The 24,376-nt window shown below is 36.9% G+C and overlaps 1 protein-coding gene across 11 annotated transcripts in view; it reads left to right on the top strand.

The window, feature by feature from the left end:
* The window catches only part of BTRC (beta-transducin repeat containing E3 ubiquitin protein ligase), a 197,867-nt gene that overhangs the window by 87,936 nt on the left and 85,555 nt on the right, over window positions 1-24,376 (top strand). The window lies entirely within an intron of this gene.

The raw sequence follows: 24,376 nt of genomic DNA, 5'->3' as shown, positions 1-24,376 counted from the left end.
AAAAAAAGACCAATCTCTTGACTGTTTAGCTGCTTAGGCCTCTGAGAATTGCAGTACTTTACCATTGGGGGGTGATACCCATGAGTTCTGTTCTTCCTAAGAGTGATGTTGAATAGCTGTGAGCTTTTCTATATTCTCTGGCCCAGTCCTCTGAAAACCAAGTCTATATTTTGAAATAGTTATTTGGGCCTAAGATGTAGTACATCATCATGAAATGGGATTTTGCAGTGTACTTTTTCCCTGATGGGTTGTCTGTCACCTGCGTTTTAAAGTTCTCAGGTGTACCATTCAAATTCTCGAGACCTTTGTCGCAAACCTAGTATCTATGGCTTGATATGAATTAAATTGGAATTCTGTACCCAGTAAAATTGACATAAAAAGAGTAAATTCTTTTTATATATGATCCTTTAGCAAAAAGTTCACATCTTAGCCTGATTTGGTCTAATTTTTTTGTGTTAAAGATCATAAACAGAAGAGAAGGTATACAAGGATAAGTACTCGTTTTATCTTTTTGTGTTTCACACACACAAATATATATTGCAGTATTTAAAACTAGTTTATGCACAGCTTTTGTATATGAACATGAGAAACACGGCTTGCATGAGCCGTGTTTTGGGGAGTGCCTGTTTCTTTACTGGTAATAAAACGTAAGGGAAATTTCTAGTATAATATTAGTATATTTCCCCTAGATTTTTACATTGTCAGGTCATTAATTTTTTTTAAGCATTTCAGTTGTAGCATAGTGCAGTCCTTTGGGGAGAATTGGTAAAATGAGGATAAAATGGGTACAGGATTCCAACAGCTTGAAAATAACACAGTATTTGACCAAAATCTCTTTTGTATTCCCTACTCTGGTTCTATTCCAGTAGTCTTGGAAATGTGCCTACAGACTATTTACAGTGAGATTATAAAACTGAATCATGATTTTGGTGCATAGAAGCCAGAGCATGTGGCTGCAGCACCCCAGCTGGCAGTAAGCTCTCCCTAGGTTTATGAATGTAGTTAGATGGCCCCCAACTGTTTACAAGACAGCAGAGGTGAGATCTTTGATTGACAAGTCAGAAATGCATTAGATCATTCTCTCTGCCAGTCTCTGGTTCATGCTGTTAAAAATGTCAGCCTCCAAGTTTGAATGGCAGCCTGAGGGCCTTAGAAGCTTTTTGTTTTCTGAGATGGAAACACAAATTGGATGTGTGCCTGAGCGCTTCATCCTGGGCTGTAATTTCATCTTTTAGCTAAGAACCACAAGGTACACGAGCAAAGCACCCTGTAAACAATAATACTGTGGAAAAAAAATAAACAAGGTCGTGTTTCTGGTACGTTGATCCGATGGTGTCCTGACCTCTATCACGTTGAACATCTCCACTCTGATTGCTGTTCCCTTTGGCATTACAATGAGAGAAAGAGAGACTGACACAGGAGGAAAAGATTTAAAGTTGCAGTGTTGTTGCACATTCCTTGTATTGGCTATGAAATATTGAACTGTCAGAATGTGACACTTGGTTTTTTAAGCAACCTTTCTTGTTTGAGGTGTTTGCAGTTCATTCCTTTATCCCCCATTTGTCTGCTTTCATTGATAGGGTTGGAAGTAGTTGCCTTAAATGCATGAAAAGGGACAATGTTAAAGAGAAGTGGTGCTGATGGAGCCAACAAATAAACTTAATACTGGAACATAAATGCAGGCTGTGAGGCGTGGGCAAAAGGAGACTAAAGCTGGGTTAGTAAACTAATATTGGGGTTTATGGAATACATTCTGTTCTAAGGAGGAATCAGCTTAGGTCCTGATTCTGTTTTTGTGGAGGCAGGAAGTTGGGAAGGCGGTAGTGGGTAAGGATAGGAAATGGAGTGACATAGTTTGTTAAACTGATAGCCTTCTATATGGCAGTATTGCCAGTCAAATAAAAATTAACCCAACCATGTTATTTATTCCTCTAATTATCCACAGTTTTGGCAAGTGGTTCATTAAGCCTTAAACGTTTGGCAAGAAAAAAATACCTTTTTTTAAAAAAAGTGCAGAATTCATATTTATAGTAAGAAGGTTGATGAATAGATAATATGTAAGAACCATTATGTTTGTATTAGTACAGCTTAATGGCACGTGAATAGAAAATTTTTGTTGAAAAAGCCAAATCATAAATTTCTTGGAAAATATATTCTAGTAATAGAATGAGTTTTCTATTGCTATTTAAGTTGCAGTATATCTTTTTTTTAAAAATAATTATCTCCTTTTTTTTAAAATAAATTTATTTATTTATTTATTTATTTTTAGCTGTGTTGGGTCTTCGTTTCTGTGCGAGGGCTTTCTCTAGTTGCAGCAAGCGGGGGCCACTCTTCATCGCGGTGCCGGGCCTCTCACTATCGCGGCCTCTCTTGTTGCGGAGCACAGGCTCCAGACGCACAGGCTCAGTAGTTGTGGCACACGGGCCCAGTTGCCCCGTGGCATGTGGGGTCTTCCCAGACTGGGGCTTGAACCCGTGTCCCCTGCATTGGCAGGCAGATTCTCAACCACTGTGCCACCAGGGAAGCCCCTAAGTTGCAGTATATCTTAAAACAACATATTTTATAGAAAAAAATTTTTTTTTCGTTCTAAGAAAACAGCTCTATTGTCAGATATGTGCTTTTATCTTAATTCATTTTGGGGGCCTAGAGCTTACAAGTAAAGTATTAAGTGAGAATGACCTTTTGGAATTCTTCTGGAGTATGAAAAAGTAGTTTGTGTTGAAAGTACTTGAATTAACTCTTATTGATGCTTTTAAAGCACAGCTGTTTAGTTTAGACTTCTCCCTCTGCAAATGTGAAAGGCAGGAGCTATTCTCTATCATGAATACATAGTGAAATGCACTGGAAAAATGGTGGTAATCATTCCTGACATTTCTTAATTCCCTGCTTTGAGGGCATGCTAGAAAGAGGAGATGGTATTTGTAAAATAATGTCCTGCTCCCTGTACCCAGAATTATGTCCTCACTTACCAAGTACAGCACAGAGAAAGCAAGGCAAAAGGGAGGGATATTGAGAATTACTTACTGTTGTTTTAAGTATTGCTCTATATTTTTAAAGCATAAATATTGATGTAGATTTGCATTTAAGCTATGAGAACCCAGTGTCTTGACTCAATGGGGGAGTTTTCAAAAATCATTCTTCTAGAAATTGATTTCTCATTGGCTGATATCCTGAGGATAAGTGAAACCAAACCATTCTTTTCAATCTTGGAAGAACAAGAGGAGTGCAAGTGCTTGTCTAAGAAATAAGACTAGAAATATCTACATTTATGGGACCTCCTAAATCTTAAAACAGAGAAACTGTACAAATTTTCTTCTTCCCTTGGTGTATTATCATGCAGCAATCACTATGAAAATGCCTCACAGCCCATGGGCTTTTATACAGCCACTCCTCCATAATAATGATTAGCTTTATTACTTAAAGTCCAGGCTTGCCTTATAAGCAAAAATCAGTATATTCATAGAACCATAGAATTTCAGTGTTGGAAATGATGTCAGAAGGCCATCTAGTTATATATAGGAATCCTTTATGAAGTGTTTTTGGCAAGGGGTCATCGAATCTCTGCCTGATCACTGCCATTACTGGCAAGCTGAACTTCTTGAGGCATCTTGCTTTCTTCTTCACTGTTGGTTCTGTTAGAAAATTTTCTCTCAAGGAGTCAAACTTCTTATTCACCTACCTTTTGTGGTAATACAAAGTAATTGTTTTCTTTTTCATGTATTTATATGTTTGAGGATAGCTATCATGTTGCTTATATTTGCTGTGCCCAGAGTGAATATTCCTGGTCCTGTTAGTGTTTCTTTGGAAAATGCTAATAATCATTCCTGTCATTTTCATAACCCTGTATTTTGATGGAGGGTGTTAATCATTGTGATTGTCCCTCCTTATGAATGCATTCCATCTTGGCAGTGTCCTCGTTACAGTGTGGCATGCATAACTAGAGGCAGTGCTGCAAAAGTGTAGAATACAGTGACATATCTTGTTTTGAACATAATTTGGGTTATATAATTTAATTACTGCAGCCTAAAATTGAATATATTTCTTTGGTGTAGATGATGGAAAAATCTCTAAGAACTTAGCCTGAGTGTGTTTCTTCACCTTTTCTTTGAAGTCAGAAAGGCATATGTAAGTACTTTGATAAATGACGTAATGTAGTGGCATATTTGAGTGGTACAGGTATTTTAAACCTAGCTCCAGTTCTTGAAGATGGTGAACATCTGCTTAGAGGTATTGTAGAGCTCCACAATGCACTAATTGAATTACTCTTTTCTGGAGTTGCCGACTGCACTAATTGAATTAGAATCAGTGTGTGTGTGTGTGTGTGTGTGTGTGTGTGTGTGTAACTGAGATAATTCCAACCTTAATGGGAGAGACTGTGGGAGATATGAATGATGGTGTGTACTGTGCTGCTATCTAATGGCAGCGCGTGGAAGTACTGCCTGGTCTCCAGGGAAGACAGAATGTAGTCATCTGATCTAGTGTGACCTTAGTCTAACCCCATCCAGTTTAGTTCAAAAGGTCTCAGGATGTATTTTTGTAGTTCTAAATCTAAGAAGAAAGAATGTGATTAATTTACCTGTTAAGAATTAAGATATGTTTTATTAGGCATAACGTTTTTTACAAAGTATTAAGTCTCAAATATTCAACTGAATTTAAAACTTCTAGCTTCTAATATCAGTATAATTGGTGAAAACAAATCCAAATGTGCTGAGTCAATGGGTCATGCTCTTTTTCATTTTGCCTTTCATATGACATAAATGTAAAAAAGAATTACCTTTTAAAAATTCTTAGCCTAACAGAAAGTAATGATATAGGGCTTGTGTTCTTAAAATTTCTTTCTGGTTGTCAAAATACTGAGAGTCAGTCAATTTAAGGGTGTTATCAAATTTTACTATACTTAATTATGCTTATATAAAATTTTTAAATTATTATAGGAAATATTTTAATTATAGCAGTCTCAGAGCAAGTTTTACAGATTTCTGCTGCTCTAGTTAATTGTTTAAAATTTAACTTTATCACAAATTTGGTCAAGTTTGAAATTCTCTGAAGTGAAATAGGTAATTCTTCCTTTTCTAAAAAAAAAGAACCCATTAATCACAATTTAATGATTTTTGTAAAACATGAAAATATAATTCTGTACAACTTTAAAAGCAAATACACTGAGGACAACTCAGCAAGCATGAACTGTATTTTGACTCTATAACTCTAGGCATTCTAACTTATAAAATAACCCTTAACAGAAAAATACACATGTATAATCACTTGATTTATAGAGTGTGTATGTGGACCTGTAATACCACTTTAACAATAGAAAAGTGCTATTGGATACCTTTCTTATATAAAAGTTTCAATCTCTTATATATGGTCTTCATTATTAAAATAAAAAGTAAGTTTTAACGTTCCAATATTTTATAGGCTAATTTGGTTTTTATTGTAGGATTGAGCTACTTAGGTTTCAGAGCTATACAAATAGCATTGATTAATAGGACTAAAACAGGGGCTTCCCTGGTGGTGCAGTGGTTAAGAATCCGCCTGCCAATGCAGGGGACACGGGTTCAAGCCCTGGTCTGGGAAGATCCCACAAGCTGCAGAGCAACTATGCCTGTGCACCACAACTACTGAGCCTGCGCTCCACAACTGCTGAGCCCGAGTGCCACAACTACTGAAGCCCACACATCTAGAGCCTTTGCTTTGCAACAAGAGAAGCCACTGCAATGAGAAGCCCGTGCACTGCAACGAAGAGTAGCTCCTGCTCACTGCAACTAGAGAAAGCCCGTGTGCAGCAACGAAGACCCAATGCAGCCAAAAATAAAAGATAAAATAAATCAAAAAATTTTAAATGACTAAAATATATGATATGCACTCTTTATATCTGTTTTCAAGGGCATTTTACTGATTTAGAAAATGTATTTTGACACCATGTAGATCTAAAGCTTTACAAATAACATTGCCATTCACAACTAGCCACAACTCAATTTAATTCATGTATAGAGTACCTTCTGTGTGCCAGGTACTGTACAAAGTACTGGGCATAAATTAAGATTCAGACCCTGTCCTCAAGGAGATTATAGTTATTTATTAGACATTTATTGAGAACTTATGTACCAGGCACTATGCAGATAATTTGAGGGGCTACTGCTGTGAATAACCATTAGTTTCATGTGTTTTTCCCATTCATTGAGCTAGAGGTCTGGCTTAGTAGCAGGTCTAAGGAAGCAGTATACTTATTTTCGTATCAGATATAGCTCATCTCAGCAAAAAGAGTGATCTTAAATGGTTTTCCCTTCTGCCTTTACATACCTTCTAAGGGAGCAGTGATGGTTTTTTTTTTTTTTATTTATTTATTTATGGCTGTGTTGGGTCTTTGTTTCTGTGCGAGGGCTTTCTCCAGTTGTGGCAAGAGGGGGCCACTCTTCATCGCGGTGCGCGGGCCTCTCACTATCGCAGCCTCTCTTGTTGCGGAGCACAGGCTCCAGACACGCAGGCTCAGTAATTATGGCTCATGGGCCTAGTTGCTCCGCGGCATGTGGGATCTTCCCAGACCAGGGCTCGAACCCGTGTCCCCTGCATTGGCAGGCAGATTCTCAACCACTGCGCCACCAGGGAAGCCCAGCAGTAATGTTTTTGATAGCTTTACATGTAGCTTTAAAAAAAGATGGGTAACATTTATTACAGTGCCTCCTGCTGGTAAATCATAGATTTTAAACCCTGTTGTCTCCAGAATTTGTAGTGCCCACTTGTGGTTTGGTAGTTACTTCAGGTTTTCTTCTAAGGCTGAGTGGGAAAGAGTCTACTGCATACACGGTATAAAGTACTTCTTTAAACCATCTATTTCTAGAACTTAAATTGTCCTGGGACCAGCTCTTGATATAAAAATTCATAGAAACCTGTTTTTCACAGAGTGTGGTAACTCCTTGCCATAGTGCTGTAGTGTTAAAATTCACATTGGCCAGGTTGTTCTGTAAATTAAACACTGACAGCTGCCCTCAGGGGAACAGCCAATGTATTTATGATGATGTGCTGATTACACAAAATACACTGCAAGCAGAAAACAGCTGCAGAGAACAAACCTCTTAAAAAGAATACAATTACAAATAGCACCCTCAGTATTTCTAGTGGTGAGTGTAGAATATAGCATGCTAATGCAGGTTTCTTACTTAGTCTGCCTGAAAACAAAAAATCTGAAGGAGATAAGTTAAATTATGGTTGGTTGCACGTGTGCCCACATTAGCAATGAACAAATTTTGTTTCTGAAGAGCACAGCTATGAGTGCACAAATATAAGGTGTGGAGTAATTTTAACCCCCCCCCCCACACCTTTTTTTGTTAGTAGGCTTTATTGGTGCCTTTCTCATATATAGTAGGGCATGGCCTTGTGTCGATAAGGGTTTGGACATTTGAAGGATATTACACAATTGAGCAGGAGAGTATCAAAAATTGTGTTTAAAAAAATTCAGTAGGAATTCCATATGTTAGGGCTTGGATATCAACATTTTGTTTGGGACTTCCCTGGTGGCACAGTGGTTAAGAATCTGCCTGCCAACGCAGGGGACACAGGTTCGAACCCTGGTCCGGGAAGATCCCACATGCCGTGGAGCAACTGAGCCCGCGTGTCACAACTACTGAGCCTGTGCTCTAGAGCCCGTGTCACAACTACTGAGCCTGTGCTCTAGAGCCTGTGAGCCACAACTAGCTGAGCCCACGTGACACAACTACTGAAGCCCACACACCTAGAGCCCATGCTCCACAACAAGAGAAGCCACCGCAGTGAGAAGACCGTGCACCACAAAGAAGAGTAGCCCCCGCTCGCCGCAACTAGAGAAAGCCCACGTGCAGCAACAAAAGACCCAACGCAGCCAAAAATAAATAAATAAATTAATTAAATTTTTAAAAAAAGACAAAACATTTTGTTTGCAGATACACCTCTATACATTCATTGTTATAATGGCTTTGAAGATGTTTGCCCTTGGAATTAATAAAAGGAGTCACAACTTTGTATCTATGGTAAGGTCTCTGATTTCTTAGATTCTGTTTTTCAAGAATTTGGTGTTTTAGGACACTGTAATAGCTGGGCGATTACATATTTTTAGGAGAATCAATTCTCAGGTATGTCCCCTTTCATCCCTGCATGTTCCTGGTCATGTGCAGACAGGTGAGATCAGAAAAAAATTTAGTTTTCCTTGTTTGAGATTCTCTCTGTTACAGTTTAGGGGGTCTGTATCTATAAAATATTTCAACCGCTGAGCATGCTAGCTTCTGTTTAAATCAGTAGAAAATATGTTGATCTTCCAAGACATGGATTTACTCAAGCCAGTGGTAAGGTGTAGCAGGGGGATATAGTTATTGGAAACAGTTCACTTCACCCGCCTGAAACTAAGAATCAACTCTTCAGTATATGGATCACTGGTATGTAATAATCGACTGTATTGGTCTGTCTGTTGGACTCTTTTTAAATCAGTTTGGAACCTCCTGGAGTTATTTTCTTGCTCTGCTGACATCAATCCCATGTGGCAGAGGAATTGTGTATAACCACTTTGGTTTAATCAATACAATAATTGATAAACCAGATAAGATTTAAACTGATTATAGCCCCAACAGAATTCCCCAGAGGCCTTGGACTCTCTTAATTTTGACATGTGTGTTTTGTACCCTGAGGATGAAGTGCAGTTTGAATTATCTGTTTTTATTTGCTTAATGATGGGGAGGGTGTTAAAGTCAAATGTTTAATTAACCCAGCAATGGGCTGCGTTGTCACTTACACACAGCTGATTGAGATATCTCATGGAGAATAGTGAATAGGAATGATAATGTGGCACTGGGACGGAAGATTGCTTTTTCAATCTATTTGCTGGGTCACTGCTTTGAATGTCTTATTGGATGAAAGGCATTCAGCCTGGAGAAAAAATTCAGCATTTAAGTACATTTTGTTCTCTTCTCCCTCTCTAAACCCACCCCCCCCAGAAGTTAACTAAAACAGATATGTTCTAGGTTTAATAAGCCATTCATGTACTAGTAAGAGACCAGGGTAGTCAGTAGCCTCAAGCTACATAATTTCCTGTGGAACAGAAAAATCCTAGTAGCCTCCAAGGTATTCTAAATGTGAGCTCTTTTGTCCCTCACATCCCTTGTCCCTTGCCATTATTGTGGAGTTGTCTTTGGTTCCTTGTCTCTTGCCTCCTTCTGCAGTGTTTGCTTGATGTGCAGCTACCTCTAGGGCCACAGGCAGACCTTTTTCTCCTACAGAAGCATATTCTCCAGTACATTTTTGCCATTTCATGCAGCTGGCTTCTATTTGGTTGTATTTCTGATCAAATATTATAGTGAGATTGTCGAACTATTTAAAGAGATGAAAATGTGAAGCATATAGATTCTTGCTCCCTTTGCCACTGCTATTATAAAACAGTTGGTTCCATGTATATTTTATTTTGTTCAGAAGCAGTTTGCTTTCTGTATGAACTAAAATCTAGGCCAAGAAAGATTCTAATAGCCCATATATCAAAAATGCAATTCAGGCAACTGGAGTTTTAATGACTTACTACCCACAAAAAATTCCTTACTAGCTTTATAATCAATGTAAAAGTCTTTGGAGGCATATGAGCAAAACTTAAAAAATTTTTTGTCATGACTTTCCTTTTTTGTAGTTCTTATGCTTCTTCCTTTTATCTCCCAAAGATCTAAGCCAGGAATTCACTAATTTTTTTTCTTTGCTTTAGTCATTTGTATTCCAGAAAGCACAATAGGGAGAAGGATACAAGATTGATTTTTGTGTGTGTGTCCTCTTGAAAGCATAGTCTGGGGCATGACTACTTGTGGGGGGGGGGTGTGGATTTACAAAGCAACAGAAGCATATAGCTAGTTTTCAGGCACAGGTTGGACTTTTGCAGGTCAAGGCAGACCAGAAGAGTAGCTTATCTTGAGGGACGCAAGTAATAGACGAAATATAGAGCAGCTATTTCAGGAATCATGTAGGTCATTTAATTATCCATTATGATTGAGTGGCTAATGCTCTTTTGGCAATTACATGACCTCTGTTATTCTTGAAACCTTTCCAGGCCCCCGTGGGTCAAATGACCCACCAGTCAGTGCTTGCAGACTTTATTCCACTCAAAAGGAAAGGAGATGCTGGGCGCTACTGGCATTTAGAAATGGCTGTGCTTTCTTTACCAACCACTACCCAGAATATCCTTTGTACAGCAGTCAGTGATAGGCAGCTGGTTTTGAAGTCTCCCGTTCCTTCCTCGTATGCAGGAGCACGAGGTATATAGGTTTCCACAAGAGGGAATTGTGGCAAACAAACTTTAATACCAAAGTTGGCCATTATGGTATTCACAGTTTCTGTACTGCAAAGAACAAGTACTGTGGTATTAAAACTAATGTTTGATATCTCTCAAACCAATCATTCATTATCAAACTCTGAAGTTAGTGATTTTTTCATTCCATACTCAACAAAACAGCATTGACGATACTAATAACAGATTTTTTAAAAGAGATCATTGATTAATTTAGCCCAATCTGAATTGGTTAATCATTATTTATTCAACTAAATAAAATTAAATAATCATGCTTATATGTGGAATCTAAAAAAAATGATGCAGATGAACTTATTTACAAAACAGAAGTAGACTCACAGATATAGAAAGCAAACTTACGGTTACCAAAGGGGAAAGGGGGTGTGATAAATTAGGAGTTTGGGATTAACAGATACATACTACTATATATAAAATAAAATGTCTCTATATAAAATAGACAAGGATCTACTGTATAGCACAGGGAACTATCATATCTTATAATAACCTATAATGGAAAATAATCTGAAAAAGAATATATATATATATATATATAGCTATATCTGAATAACTTTACTGTACATGTGAAACTAACACAACATTGTAAATCAACTACACTTCAATTAAAAAAAATCATGCTTAAATGATTATCTGATTTAAAAAAAGCCACTTTAAAATTGAGATGCTGATCCAAGACAGAATAATTCTGCAACATTTAGATGAATGTTTCTGACTTTTTTTTCTTTAATCAATAAAGGATCATTAATATTTCTAAAAAAAATTCTTTACTACTGCTAAATGATAGTGAAACTTTTGCTTTTTATAATTATAGTGACTTATCGAGTAATTCTGAGAAAAGAAAATAATGTAGGTTTCGTGTGATTCTTTAGATTAAGAACAGTTATGGCGTGGAAAGTAATGACCACAATCAAACTATTTATAGGGTTTGTTGGAAATGTACAAACAAAATTCTATATACTTAGCAAAATGGAAGATTACCATTCTCTAGCGGTCCAATAATTTAAAACCACAGGCTTAAGAGAAATAATTTTGTTAGAATAGTGCACAAACATATCCTTTAAGTAGAGACCATTTGCATTGTTATAGGAAAAATAATCTATTGGAGAAAAAGAAAAACCTTTTTAAATTTGTTACTTACACATCAAAGAGCATTGTTAACAACAACAACCCTACAACGTTGTTTGTCCCTGGGGTAGTAAAATTAGCTATCTTTCCAAATAAATTTATCAGACCACTCTTGGTAGAACTCAAAGTTGATCTGTTTTCTTTTTTTAAAAATTTTGTTGTTTCGTAATATTAACAAATGAAAAATTGAAGACATGAATTGATGTTTATAACCTTTGACCCTTCAGAAATGGAAGCCTTCTCACTTAAATTTTAAATCCTTTAGGCCAGTACTACCTTGGTATCTGGCTACTTAGAGACCTGTGAGAATGTAGTCAGTGTGAATTATATTAGTTGTTTTCTGTTTAAAAACATATTTTCCCTCATTATATATAAATATATGTATATATATATTTTAAAATTTCTGTAGTGGAGATGAGCAGAAAATGAGAAAGCAGAATTTATACTAAAAGGAAAAGTTAGAGCTTAAACTCAAGTATCCTGAATGAGTATAATTTGTCTACTGGGCACTTTAAGAGGAAAGCAAGGACTATAAAGCAAAGTGTGATGTTTGATTTCTTATCGGTAAGTTGCTATTCTTTAAGGCATACCCTTCAAGACCTGTGTTGGACTGTGTTATTCACCCTTGGAAACCAAAAATCTATATAAGTAAATGAGTGGAGACGGTATTTGTAATTTTAAAGACCTGAAAATTCATTAAGACTTCGTATAATTAGTGGAAAAGTCCACAGGATAATAAGCCCACAGAAGAATAATTTCTTAATAATAATAAGGAAGAAAGAGAGTGATTAAATAAGGGATAGTGCACAATAGAAATATACACCTAAATACACATCTTAACCTAACCCAATCCGATTTCCACAAATTTACTTATTTACTTGGGATGATTTTATTTTCATTCCAAATGGATAGATTTGGGGATGAGTTTATCAACTGTAAAGGAGCCCTAAATTTCTTCCTCAGTATTGTTGAATTGTAATAAAATGGGAGCACCAAAGCAGGGAAGATATCCAAGGTGTGATGAAAGTCATTTAGCAGAAAAAATTCAGGAACAGGAATGACAGAAATAAATAATAACAGGAATGACAGAGAGAACGGATTTTGGCGTACCTCCTAAGGGTTCTATAGTTCTCAACCCCATTTTGAGAAATCAAAAAGATCTACCGAAAGCAGATGTCTCTGAGTTACAAAAATAACCAGATGTCCTTATTAGTAGAAGCAAATGTTTGCCTCTTAATTCACACAGAACTATATGCATAGGATCACTGGATGAAATATTGTGTAAATATGGCAGCAAAGAAAATTGTGGCATGAAAGGGTCTGTCCTAAACATGTAAGCATAAAGGTTCTATCTTGAAAAGGAAAAAAAAATATTTTAGATTCATGTAGATTTAAAGGTAAGAGAAGTAAATTAAACTATTTATACTTTTGTTCACTGTGATAAGTGAGATTGGTTTTTTTAATTATGTATGTCTTTCTATCCCAAATCCTCCTGGTGAACCTTTATTCATTTTACTGTGCTTGTTTAGCTACTCTGTGCATTTTCATTGTATTTTAAACAGTGAAAGCATACGCATGAAACACATTTTTTTCTGAACGAATGATAGTCATCTTGGTTCTGTCAAGAAAAAACAAACAACCTGCAGTAGTATATAAATGCCCTCTTTGCAAGCCTATTGGGATTTAAAAAATATTAAGCCACATTGTTATAAATAGACGTAGTTTGGTGACTGCATTGGGTTGTTAAGCAGAATAAAATGAAAAAAAAAAAGGGCAAGGTATGAAGTTTTTCTGTTTGTTTTTAAATCAGGCCTTTAGAGTCAAAAAACCTTTAGAATTTAAATGGACTCTTACTTCTGATGTGGAGCATGTTAACATAATTACAAGCTCTTTTATATAGTACTTATAGTCATTGCTAAGTTAATGTTCAAACCTTTGATTAAGAAGTCACAAAGCTGAATGTGTTCAGACAGCTGTGTAATAATACCTCTCCTGTTCACAAAACAGAGAACTATTTTAGTTTTTTTCCCTGTTCTGCATATTTATTGATAGAAATCTCTCCTCCTATGCTAGCTATATTTTTAATAGTGAAATTTTAAAATGCTGTATTATGATACATTCTATAACTTGAAAGTTAACAAAAGCAGCTCTGCTCCTTCATGTCCTTGCCTTGTCACGCCCTGGTGCTGTTCATCTCTTCCATCCTTCTTATCAGAGTATCTCAGTGCTTAGTTGAGCTTGTTTATCTTAAAAGAGCAGGAGGCAGGCTTTTAGGGAGTAAGCTGCGTGTTCCAGTATAACAGGCACCAATGCTGTTTGACTTGAAAAACATTTGATCTCTTACATTAACAGCCCATGTCACTGTAATAGGACTACAGCCGGGCTGTTGTTCAGTTTTCTATTATTTTAGCTTTGAAAGAACTGTTAGAGCTGCTCCAAAATCTCCGTGTTTAAAATTGTATATTGGCAGTCCCCCCAGGACTCGTAAGTAAACAAGGTGATGTGTGTGGCCAGAGGGAACATATTTTGTTAGCTTTGTTTTAAATAAGAACCTTCTCTATCTAAAGATGGTTTTTGTCTGATCCCTGATAGTGTGCTGCATGACTTTGCTTTTGTAAATTTGCACATCTTAAAACAGATTTTTGTTTGTTTTTAATGTGTGTGCTCAGTAACTATTCATTATGAACTTAAATATTTTTTCTCAAATAGTAGTTTTCTCATGAAGCTTAACTTCAAATGTTCTGCACAATTTCCCTAAGTACAGCAGTTTGTGCAGCAGTTGTTGGAAACGGGCAAGCAAGAATCTAAGGGGTATGCTTGTTAGACTTAAATATTACTTAGTTTTATTTTTAAATATTCAGTTATTGGTAATTTCTATGCCAGAAATAGTTGACAGTTGGAATCAGGTAGCAGTATCTAAAGAATAGAAAATAAAATTTGTAAAATCAGGTGGGTCTCTTCCTTTTTAAGAGTACCTCTTACTGTAATAGTGATAGAATGGCAGCTTATTGTAGTAGTGGTGGAATGGCAGCAATTTTACTCCTTCCTTTCTTCCTTCCTCTATCTATCTATTTTTAAGAACCTAGTTTGTTTTCCTATTCTGAGTCTTTTCTGATGTAATACAGCATTGCCAGGCCACCCAGCACTTTCCTTGCATTTAACCTAAAATACATACATCAGCCAACACAAGCATAATTGGTTGAAAGGCAGCCATCTATCTGGGGAGTTCTTCTAAATACTGAATGTGTCATGCACTTTGACATGACATATCTGTAATATCTGAATACAGAAAGCACTTTTTGCATTAGCTGTAGGTGTTAAAGCAGTAGTATGTTTTAAGAATGTCTGCTGTGCAAATTCTGGCTTGTGAGGTAATGACAAGTGTTTGCCTGCATAGACAATATATTTTTCCCCTTGAGGTCCCCACACACCTAGTTTCCCTCAAGCTCATCATCTCTGTCAGGTTAATCAATAGGCACCGTATGGCAGAGGGTCAGTAATCAGTGTCATCGTGCCTTTAAATCGTGTTGAAAATTTGCTTAAAGCCTGGGCCAATTAACATCGAGATGATGAATGGATGGGAAGATGGAAAGAGCCTGACGCTCAGGGGCTTTGTGAGGAGGAGATGCTCAGCTGTTGAGCAGCAGACACCAGCGAATAAAATCAGCCATTCATGTGAGCTCAGTCCACCCACTCTTAATGATAATGTCAATCTAGCAAAATATATACACATTGGAGTTGTCACAAGTTCATAAATCAAAGGAGTTTGTCAAAGGCATTCAGATTAACGAGGCAGCAGCAATAACAAGTCAAATTTGCATAGAGAATTGCTCGAATCTCAGTAAATTATGATCCTGTTTTTCATTTGATTATTTGCTAATGTCTCAAGAGGGAGAATGATTATATTAGCATGCAAAATCTACTCCAGAAGTAGAAATCTGAGGTAAAGAAGACCAGCACACTATGACAATTAATCAGCTTCTGCATACTAGCATAAATGTACAAGGCCCAGAAATGAACTTCTTTTTATTATTATTTCTCCTTGCCACTGATCCAAATGGTTCAGCTTGACAGAGACTTTATATTGCTTTAACAGTGTTTTGAATTGTGCCTGCAGGCAAGACATAGTTATGCAGCTATAACCAACCTATCCATCTGCCAACCAGATTGGAATTCTCCTATCCAAGGCTTCCATTAACCCCCACTGACAGCTCCAAACAGGATTAAGAATTTGCAAGCATAAAAAATAGTTGTTCTTTGCAAATATACACAATCCCTTTGCTTCTTGAGAAAGACTACATCTGTGTTTTGTAATTAGTGTTGGACAGTGTAGCAGAGGGAAAAACCTACTTGGCGTTTTTTGGACTTTTGTCATAAGGGAGTAAGGCAGTACTAATGGAAGTTCTGTGTTTGGTTGTCCCAGAGAGTGCTTTCCATTCTATCTGGTTCCTAGCACTGTGCTTGAATTGGTGTTATTACTGGAAAATATCACTTCTTGAAAGGTTTAACTAGTGGATCTTGTTGAAGGTGAGCAGTATAGGGAGGCATTGATGTGGCTGTGGTTTAATAGAATATGTCAAATGATAAACGTGCTGGAGAAGCAATGTGCATGAAAACATGCCAGAGAATATTATCTTATGAGGACACTTGAGGCCCTCCCTAAAATAAAACTGGTACTTGAATAGGATTCTTCAATCAGCTTCTGAACTTAAATGACCTAAGTTTTCTCCATTGTATTCTAGAAGAATTAATTAAAATTTGCTTAAACACACAACACATACACTACCCCCCTGCCACACACAGTGTTTTGTCATTTTCATTGAAGAGTTTGAATGATTTTTATTTATGTAGCTAAATCATCTTTTAACCTTGTAGAAGAATAATTGGTCTTGTTTTTGAAAATTGCAAATCATATATATTGGGAGGGTATAATTAGCTCCAAATCATGTAATAAGGTAAGGGGAAAAATATTAATCCAATGAGTAATTTACAGGTCAAGCCCGTGATATGATGTTTGCAACTAGCTATGGAAATTGGTCTCAAGATTTTTCTCTTCACATGGGTTGTCATTTTACATGATGATGAACACGTGCTTCAAAATCATAGTTTTAATTCACCACGATTTACCTGCTTTGCTAAAATGATACAATTTTCCTGTTACAGAGACCATTGAATTCTCCCAGTGAAGAATGTGGCATAGGTGGAAAATGTTACTTCTAGTTTTAGAGCTGGTAATTTTATTTTTAACAGATGTCTGTTCAAACAGGCTCAGGCTCTGTTGCACCATCCAACCTTTAGCAAGATGCTTACTCAAAGATTATTGTAAGTCATTATGAGTGGCTTGACTTTTCATCACTGTGTAAATTAGTTTAGTTTTTTATTTGATTATATAATCAACTCTTAATTATCCATGTCACCAGGAGTTGTGTGTTTGAATAGATAACTGAAAACAGTAAATAAGCCACTTACTAGGTTGTGGAGAATATTGCTCCCGCCATAAACATCTGAAAAGTTAGGAATGCTTTGCTTATCAACAGAAGAACATTTCCTTGTTAATGAAGGGTTGGCAAACTTTATTTGTAAAGGACCAGATAATAAACATTTGAGGTTTTGTGGGCCATAGGACCTCTGTCCTGACTACTCACCTCTGCCATTGTAGTGTGAAAGCAGCCACAGACAAAAGGTAATGAACAAGGGTGGCTAACTTTCAATAAAACATTATTTGTAGAAACTTTATTTAGAGCAGGAGCTGGCAAACTCCTCCTGTAAATTATACTGGCATTAAAGTTTTGGGATGGGGACTTTCCCTGGTGGTCCAGCGGTTAGGACTCCACGCTCCCAATGCAGGGGGCACAGGTTCGATCCCTGGTCAGGGAACCAGGATCCCACGTGCCACGTGGCATGGCCAAATAAATAAATAAATGAATAAGTAAAGTGGTGGGATGATAAGACTGTAGTTGGGCTATCACTTTGAAGTTTCTCTGCTATGAAAACCTTTTATTAAAAAATTTATTTATTTTAATTTATTTTTGGCTGCTTTGGTTCTTTGTTGCGGTGTGTGGGCTTCTCATTGCGGTGGCTTCTCTTATTGCAGAGCATGGGTTCTAGGCACATGGGCTTCAGTAGTTGTGGCATGTGGGCTCAGTAGTTGTGGCTCGCGGACTCTAGAGCACAGGCTCAGTAGTTGTGGCATACGGGTTAAGTTGCTCTGCGGCATGTGGGATCTTCCCGGACCAGGGCTCGAACCCTTGTCCCCTGCATTGGCAGGCGGATTCTTAACCACTGTGCCACCAGGGAAGCCCAGATTAATCTTTCTTAATCACCACTACTGTCGTGGTGGTCTTTTTTCCTCAAAAATTTTTAGTGGCTCTTTGTTTCCATGAAATTAAATATGAAGTTCTAGGCCTGGTTTTCAAGACCTTCCAGAATTTTTGCTACATTATATCAAGTTACTTCCCTCAACATACATTTTTCTGCCCTAGTGGCTGTGCACCTAGAGCCTGTGCACCTAGAGCCTGTGCTCCACAACAAGAGAAGCCACTGCAATGAGAAGCCACTCACCACAACTAGAGACAGCCTGCAGCAACGAAGACCCAACTCAGCCAAAAATAAAATAAATAAATTAATTAATTAATTTAAAAAAAATTGACTCTGAGGATTTAAGTCTTGGATAGAAAGAAAAGTTGAGAAGGAAAGAGCTAGCCTAGAATGGGTGAGAATGGTAAAGAGTGCTTTAAATTTGGATATGTTGGACTTCCCTGGTGGTCCAGTGGTTAAGTGGTCCAGTGGTCCAGGGGGTGCAGGTTTGATCCCTGGTCTGGGAAGTTCAATCCCTGGTCTGGGAAGTTCTGCATGCCGTGCGGTGCGGCCAAAAAAAAAAAAAAAAAAACCACACAACAACAGAAAAAATAAATTTGGATATGTTGATTTTGAGACAGGTTAAGTTTTTTTTTAAAAAAATGTGATTCCTTTTTCTTTGTTTTTCACCTCCAGGTTACTTCTGGAAACATTTTAGCCAAAATACATCCCTGAGATCTAATGCATGGGCTTTAGCAGTATTTCACTTTGACTTTTTCCTACCCAAATTTCTGTTACCATATCTGCATGTCTGCAGATGTTATAACTTAATGCTTCCAGTTTGAAGTTAAATTCAAAGTTGTCAGTGAGGCTTTTATTCTGCCCTTTAAAGTTCTAACCTAGTGAATGCTGGGTTAAGAGATAAACATTCAAGTTAATATAAAAGGTAACAAGTTATATAGTATCTTTTACAGAAATATTTTCATGTAATGCTAATATTTATACACTATTGTTGCTCCAGGACTTACAGACACATTCTGCAAATGATTTACTATAATGAAATGTTCTATCTGAGTGTTGTGAATGAGTTGTTCTGAGCAGTCAGGTTTTTCTAGTTGGCTCAGGGTTAAGAGGTAGAATATAACTTTTATTTTTATTGAAGGAATTTTTTTCCCTCAATTTATTTTTCATTTATCTAACTTCTGTTTTTCCATTTCTTAACATATTTTCTTCTAGGTTTCATCTGTTTGGTTAATTTTTATTTTGACAGATTTACAGAAAAGTTGAAAGAATAGTACAAAAATCCCCTTATACTTTTTTTAAAGAAATATTTATTTATTTATTTGGCTGCATCGGGTCTTAGTTGCAGCATGTGGGCTCTTTGTTGACGCGTGCGGGCTTCTCTCTAGTTGTGGCGTATGGGCTCAGTAGTTGTAGCACGCAGGCTCTCTAGTTGTGGCATGAGGGCTCTGGAGCACACGGGCTTAGTTGCCCTGCAGCATGTGGGATCTTAGTTCCTTGACCAGGGATTGAACCCATGTCCCCTGCATTGGAAGGCAGATTCTTAACCACTGGACCACCAGGGAATCCCTTTATACTCTTCACACAGATTCTCCATATGTTAACATCTTACCATGTTTGCTTTATCTCTATACATACACACATATATATACTAACATCCATTTACTTATATTTTCTGAGTTCTTTGAAAGTTAGTTACAGACATATGTCCTTTTACCTCTAAATGTTTCTGTTGTATGTTTTCTGAAACCAAGGACAGTTCTTTTAAGTAACCACAGTACAAATGATACAAATGAACTTATTTACAAAACAGAAATAGACTCACAGACATAGGAAAGAAACTTATGGTTACCAAAGCGGAAAGGTGGGGGGGGTGCGGGGGGGCAGGGGGATAACTTTGGAATTTGGGATTAACACTACTACTAAATATAAAATAGATAAACAATAAGGACCTACTGTATAGCACAGGGAATTATATTAAATATCTTGTAATAACCTATAATGGAAAAGAATCTGAAAAAGAGTAGATATAAATGTATAACTGAATCGCTTTGCTGTACACCTGAAACGTAAATCAACTGTACTTCAATTAAAAAAAAATAACGACAGTACAAATTGTCAAAATCAGGAAGTTGAATGTATAAACAAACTTTGGTACATCCATACAGTGATAATACTTGCCAATGAAAAGGAAAGAACTGCTGATATATGCAAGAACACAATGAACAAATGAATCTCACAAATGAATGTATTATGTTAGGTGAAAAAAGACAGACTCAAAAAATTCATACTATATGATTCATTTTATGACATTTTAGAAAAGACAAAATTATTGAGACAAAAAATAAATCAGTGATCACTGGGGAAAGGGGTTGTAACTATCAAGGGGGATTTGGGAGGTGATGGGACTGCTTTACATCTTGATTGTGGTGGTTACAGAGCTTTATGCTTTTGTCAAAACTCAGAACTATACAACAAAAAAGAATAAATTTTTCCATATGTAAATTTTAAAAGTGGGGAAACAATCAGGAAATTAACATTGATACGATGTTATTAGTTCATCCATAGACTTGTTTCATATTTTTCCAATAATGTCCTTTATACAAACCTTATGTCATAATACCCACTCAGTAATACCCACTCAATAATTACCCATCAAGAACAGATAAAGGGTGGGGAGGAAAAAAATTGTGGATATAGGCTAGATAGTTATTACTCATCCTGTTAGGCTCAGATCACTTATTTTTCACTGTATAATTCAGTGCAGAGGAGTTTACCATCAATTTTGTTTCAGCCCCTCCCCCCCCCAATAACCTCAGATCACAAACTGCATTCAGTTACATCTCTTTAGTTTTCTTTAACCTGAAAGCAGTTCCTTATGACCTTGACATTTTTTTAAGTACAGACTAGTAATTTTATAGGATGTCCCTCAATTTGGGCTAGTCTGTTGTTTTCTCATGATCGGATTGAAGTTATGTGTTTTGAGCAGGATGACCTCAGAAGTAATAATGTGTTCTTCTCAGTATATCATATCAAGAGGCACATAAGGTTAAGGTGGTGTCTGCCAGATCTCTCCACTGTGAGGCTACTGTTTTTTTTGTTTTTTTGTTTTTTTTTTGTTTTTTGGCTGTGTTGAGTCTTTGTTTCTGTGCGAGGGCTTTCTCTAGTTGTGGCAAGCGGGGGCCACTCTTCATCGCGGTGCGCGGGCCTCTCACTATCGCGGCCTCTCTTGTTGTGGAGCACAGGCTCCAGACGCGCAGGCTCAGTAGTTGTGGCTCACGGGCGTAATTGCTCCGCGGCATGTGGGATCTTCCCAGACCAGGGCTCGAACCCGTGTCCCCTGCATTAGCAGGCAGATTCTCAACCACTGCGCCACCAGGGAAGCCCAAGGCTACTGTTTTTTTCTTTTGTAATTATTAAGTATATTATGGAGAAATATTTTGAGATTATGTAACTCTCCTGTTATTTGTCACCCACTAATTTGTGTGATAAGTCTTACTTGCATCTTTTAGTTACCCTTAAGTAGAACTTACTGGACATAATGTAGCTTGATGACCCAGGGCAGTTGTGAACGTTGCTTATTGGGATGCATCATAGTTAAAGATACAGGGAATAACTGTGCTACTGAGCTCTCCTGGGTGATGTTGGAGAGCACAGGCTTTGAGAACCAGTTGAGGTGACTATTAGGTATACACAGCTATTTCATGATTCCCGGCCACCCTCGACTGTAGAGCTATTAATTTCTTATTCACTGGGTTTCTGGCTCCCCTCTTCACTATTAGTAGGGTACCTTACTCCTTGCTCCTGATATCATGACTGTTTAATGTCCCTACTCCTATTTTATGCAACAGAATTGAATTTTTTATATTGATTTGTTTCTCATGGTGGATGGTCCAGTAAAAGTAAAAAATGAGTAAAAAGTTGGGAAAAAAGAGTAAAAAATGCTGGGTTAATCTATCTAAAAAGAACTAGTTATAACAATGTTTTTCTCTTTTTCCTTTTTGTTAATGTTGAGTTACTTTTTAAAAAAAAAAAACAACACAATATATAATATATATATCCTTTGCCCTGATGGGGTGGAGAAGGGAAAGGAGCTCCTCTACAGCTCTATGTTCTGCTCTCAGGTAGTAATTATCCTTTAGCTCCCTTCATCTTTTAATACCTTAGACATTCTTATAATACCTACTCAATAGTTTACTATCTAAATCAGATAAAATAGAGGGTCAGAAGGAAGAAAATTATTGATGTGGGCTAGATAGCCACTACTCATCCTATTAGGTTCAGATCACTGTTTTGCACTATGTAATTTAGTATAGAGAGTTTGCCGTCAATTTTGTTCCATCCCAAGCACCTGTAGAGTAAAAATGTGATTTATAATGTCTTCAGTATAACAAACTTCCACCAAAAAGTAATGAGGCTTCCAACTTTATTATAATGACATTTTAAAAAAACAATTAATTTTGAAATATAGGACCTTACATTGAATTAAAAGGGTTTAGGTGATCTGAAATGGTATTTTATTTAAAGGAGGGTGTAGAACTTCATGGTCTGGGAAATAGTTACTTGCAAATTATAAGTTTAAAATTGAATACTGGCTTAATTGAATACAGTTAAAATTGAATATTGGCTTAAGTTTTTATTATATAAGACATTTAATTTTAGCATTTAAAACATCTGATCTGTACTTTTTTTTTTTTTAAGAAAAGTTAAATATACAATTGATTTTATGGGTTTAATGTTGACCTTTCCCTTCCTTTGATTCTCTTATAATGGCATATATTGCTAGTTTCCTTATCTGGAATGCTTTATTTTATTTTACTTTAGTTTATTTTTATTTATAAATTTTTTTGGCCACACCACATGCCTTCCTAATTCCCCTACCGGGGATGGAACCTGGGCCCTTGGCAGTGAAAGCATGGCGTCCCAACCACTGGCCTGCCAGGGAATTCCCTGGGATGCTTTATAGTCATTAACTCAACTATACCTCTCCTTCATTTTTTTGTAGATAGTCTACATTCCTTTTTTACCCAAAACAGAGAGAAAAGGCAGAATTCTAAAGTTATTGAGCCTCTATCCCTTGCTTGTAACATAGCATTTTTTCTTCTTCTTTGTCCCTAAAATTGACCTTTAATTTAAAGTGATCATTACAAATGTAAAATTATCAAGTTAAACCTCATAAAAGATTTCTGCCCAAAAGGACCTTAATGTACTGGCCTGTCAAGGTGACACACAAGGCACATAGATGTTAGCCACAGAGGGCCTTTTGATACTATATGTATGCTATTTATCCTTTAATATCTTTTAAAATATAATATTTGATACAAAGCAAAAAATTCATAATACCTAAATTTAAAACACTGTTATGATCCTATATTCTAATAATGATTTCATACTTGTATGAAGTTTTTCAGATAAACTCATATGTTGGATATAATTTCTGGACCTAAAAGTAACTCCTCAGTTAGAATGTGATGAATATATGTAATGTAATGAGTAAATCAGCTGCAAATTCTAAAATGTTAACATTACACATGTAATTGTGGAAAATAGAGCCCAAATAATGTGTACTTGGATTTTCTGTATTTTGTCTTGCAGAGAGTGATTTACATGTGTTACCAGATTTTTTAAAATTATTTTTTAATGTGATAAAATACACATAACATAAAATTTATCACCTTTAACATTTTAAAGTGTACAGTTCAGTGGTATTAAATACATTCATAATGTTGTGTAACCATCACCCCCATCCATCTCCATAACTCTTTTCATCTCGTAAAACTGCAACACTCTACCCATTAAACAATAACTCCCCATTCCTTCCTTTTCCCAGCCCCTGGTAACCAACATTCTACTTTCTGTCTCTATGATTTTGACCACTCTAAGTGTCTTATATAAGTGGAATCATACTGCATTTATCTTTTTTTTAAAAAAATTATTATTTATTTATTTATTTATGGCTGTGTTGGGTCTTCGTTTCTGTGCGAGGGCTTTTTCCAGTTGCGGCAAATGGGGGCCACTCTTCATCGCGGTGCGCGGGCCTCTCACTATCGCGGCCTCTCTTGTTGCGGAGCACAGGCTCCAGACGCGCAGGCTCAGTAATTGTGGCTCACGGGCCCAGTTGCTCCGCGGCATGTGGGATCTTCCCAGACCAGGGCTCGAACCCGTGTCCCCTGCATTGGCAGGCAGATTCTCAACCACTGCGCCACCAGGGAAGCCCCTGCATTTATCTTTTTGTGACTGGCTTATTTCACTTAGCATAATGTCTTCAAGGTTCATCCATGTTGTGGTTTGTGTCAGAATATCCTTCCTTTTTAAAGCTGAAGATTATTCCATTGTATGTATATACCACATTTTGCCTATCCATTCATCCCTCAGTGTACACTTGGATTGCTTACACGTTTTAGCTGTTGTGGATAATGCTGCTATGAACACAGACATACAAGTATCTCATTGAGACTCTGCTTTCAGTTTTTTTGAGTATGTACCCAGAATTGGAATTGTTGGATCATATAGTAATTCCTTTTTTAATTCTTTGAGGAACAATACTGTTTCCCATAGCTGATGTACCATTTTACATTCCCACCAAAGGTGCACAAGGGTTACAGTTTCTCAGCATCCACATCAATG

This window comes from Balaenoptera acutorostrata, chromosome 16 (genome assembly GCF_949987535.1).
Source record: "Balaenoptera acutorostrata chromosome 16, mBalAcu1.1, whole genome shotgun sequence".
In the NCBI taxonomy this organism is placed as follows: Eukaryota; Metazoa; Chordata; class Mammalia; order Artiodactyla; family Balaenopteridae; genus Balaenoptera; species Balaenoptera acutorostrata.
Note: the sequence above shows the minus strand (reverse complement) of the source record. Positions and strands in the feature narration are given on the sequence as shown.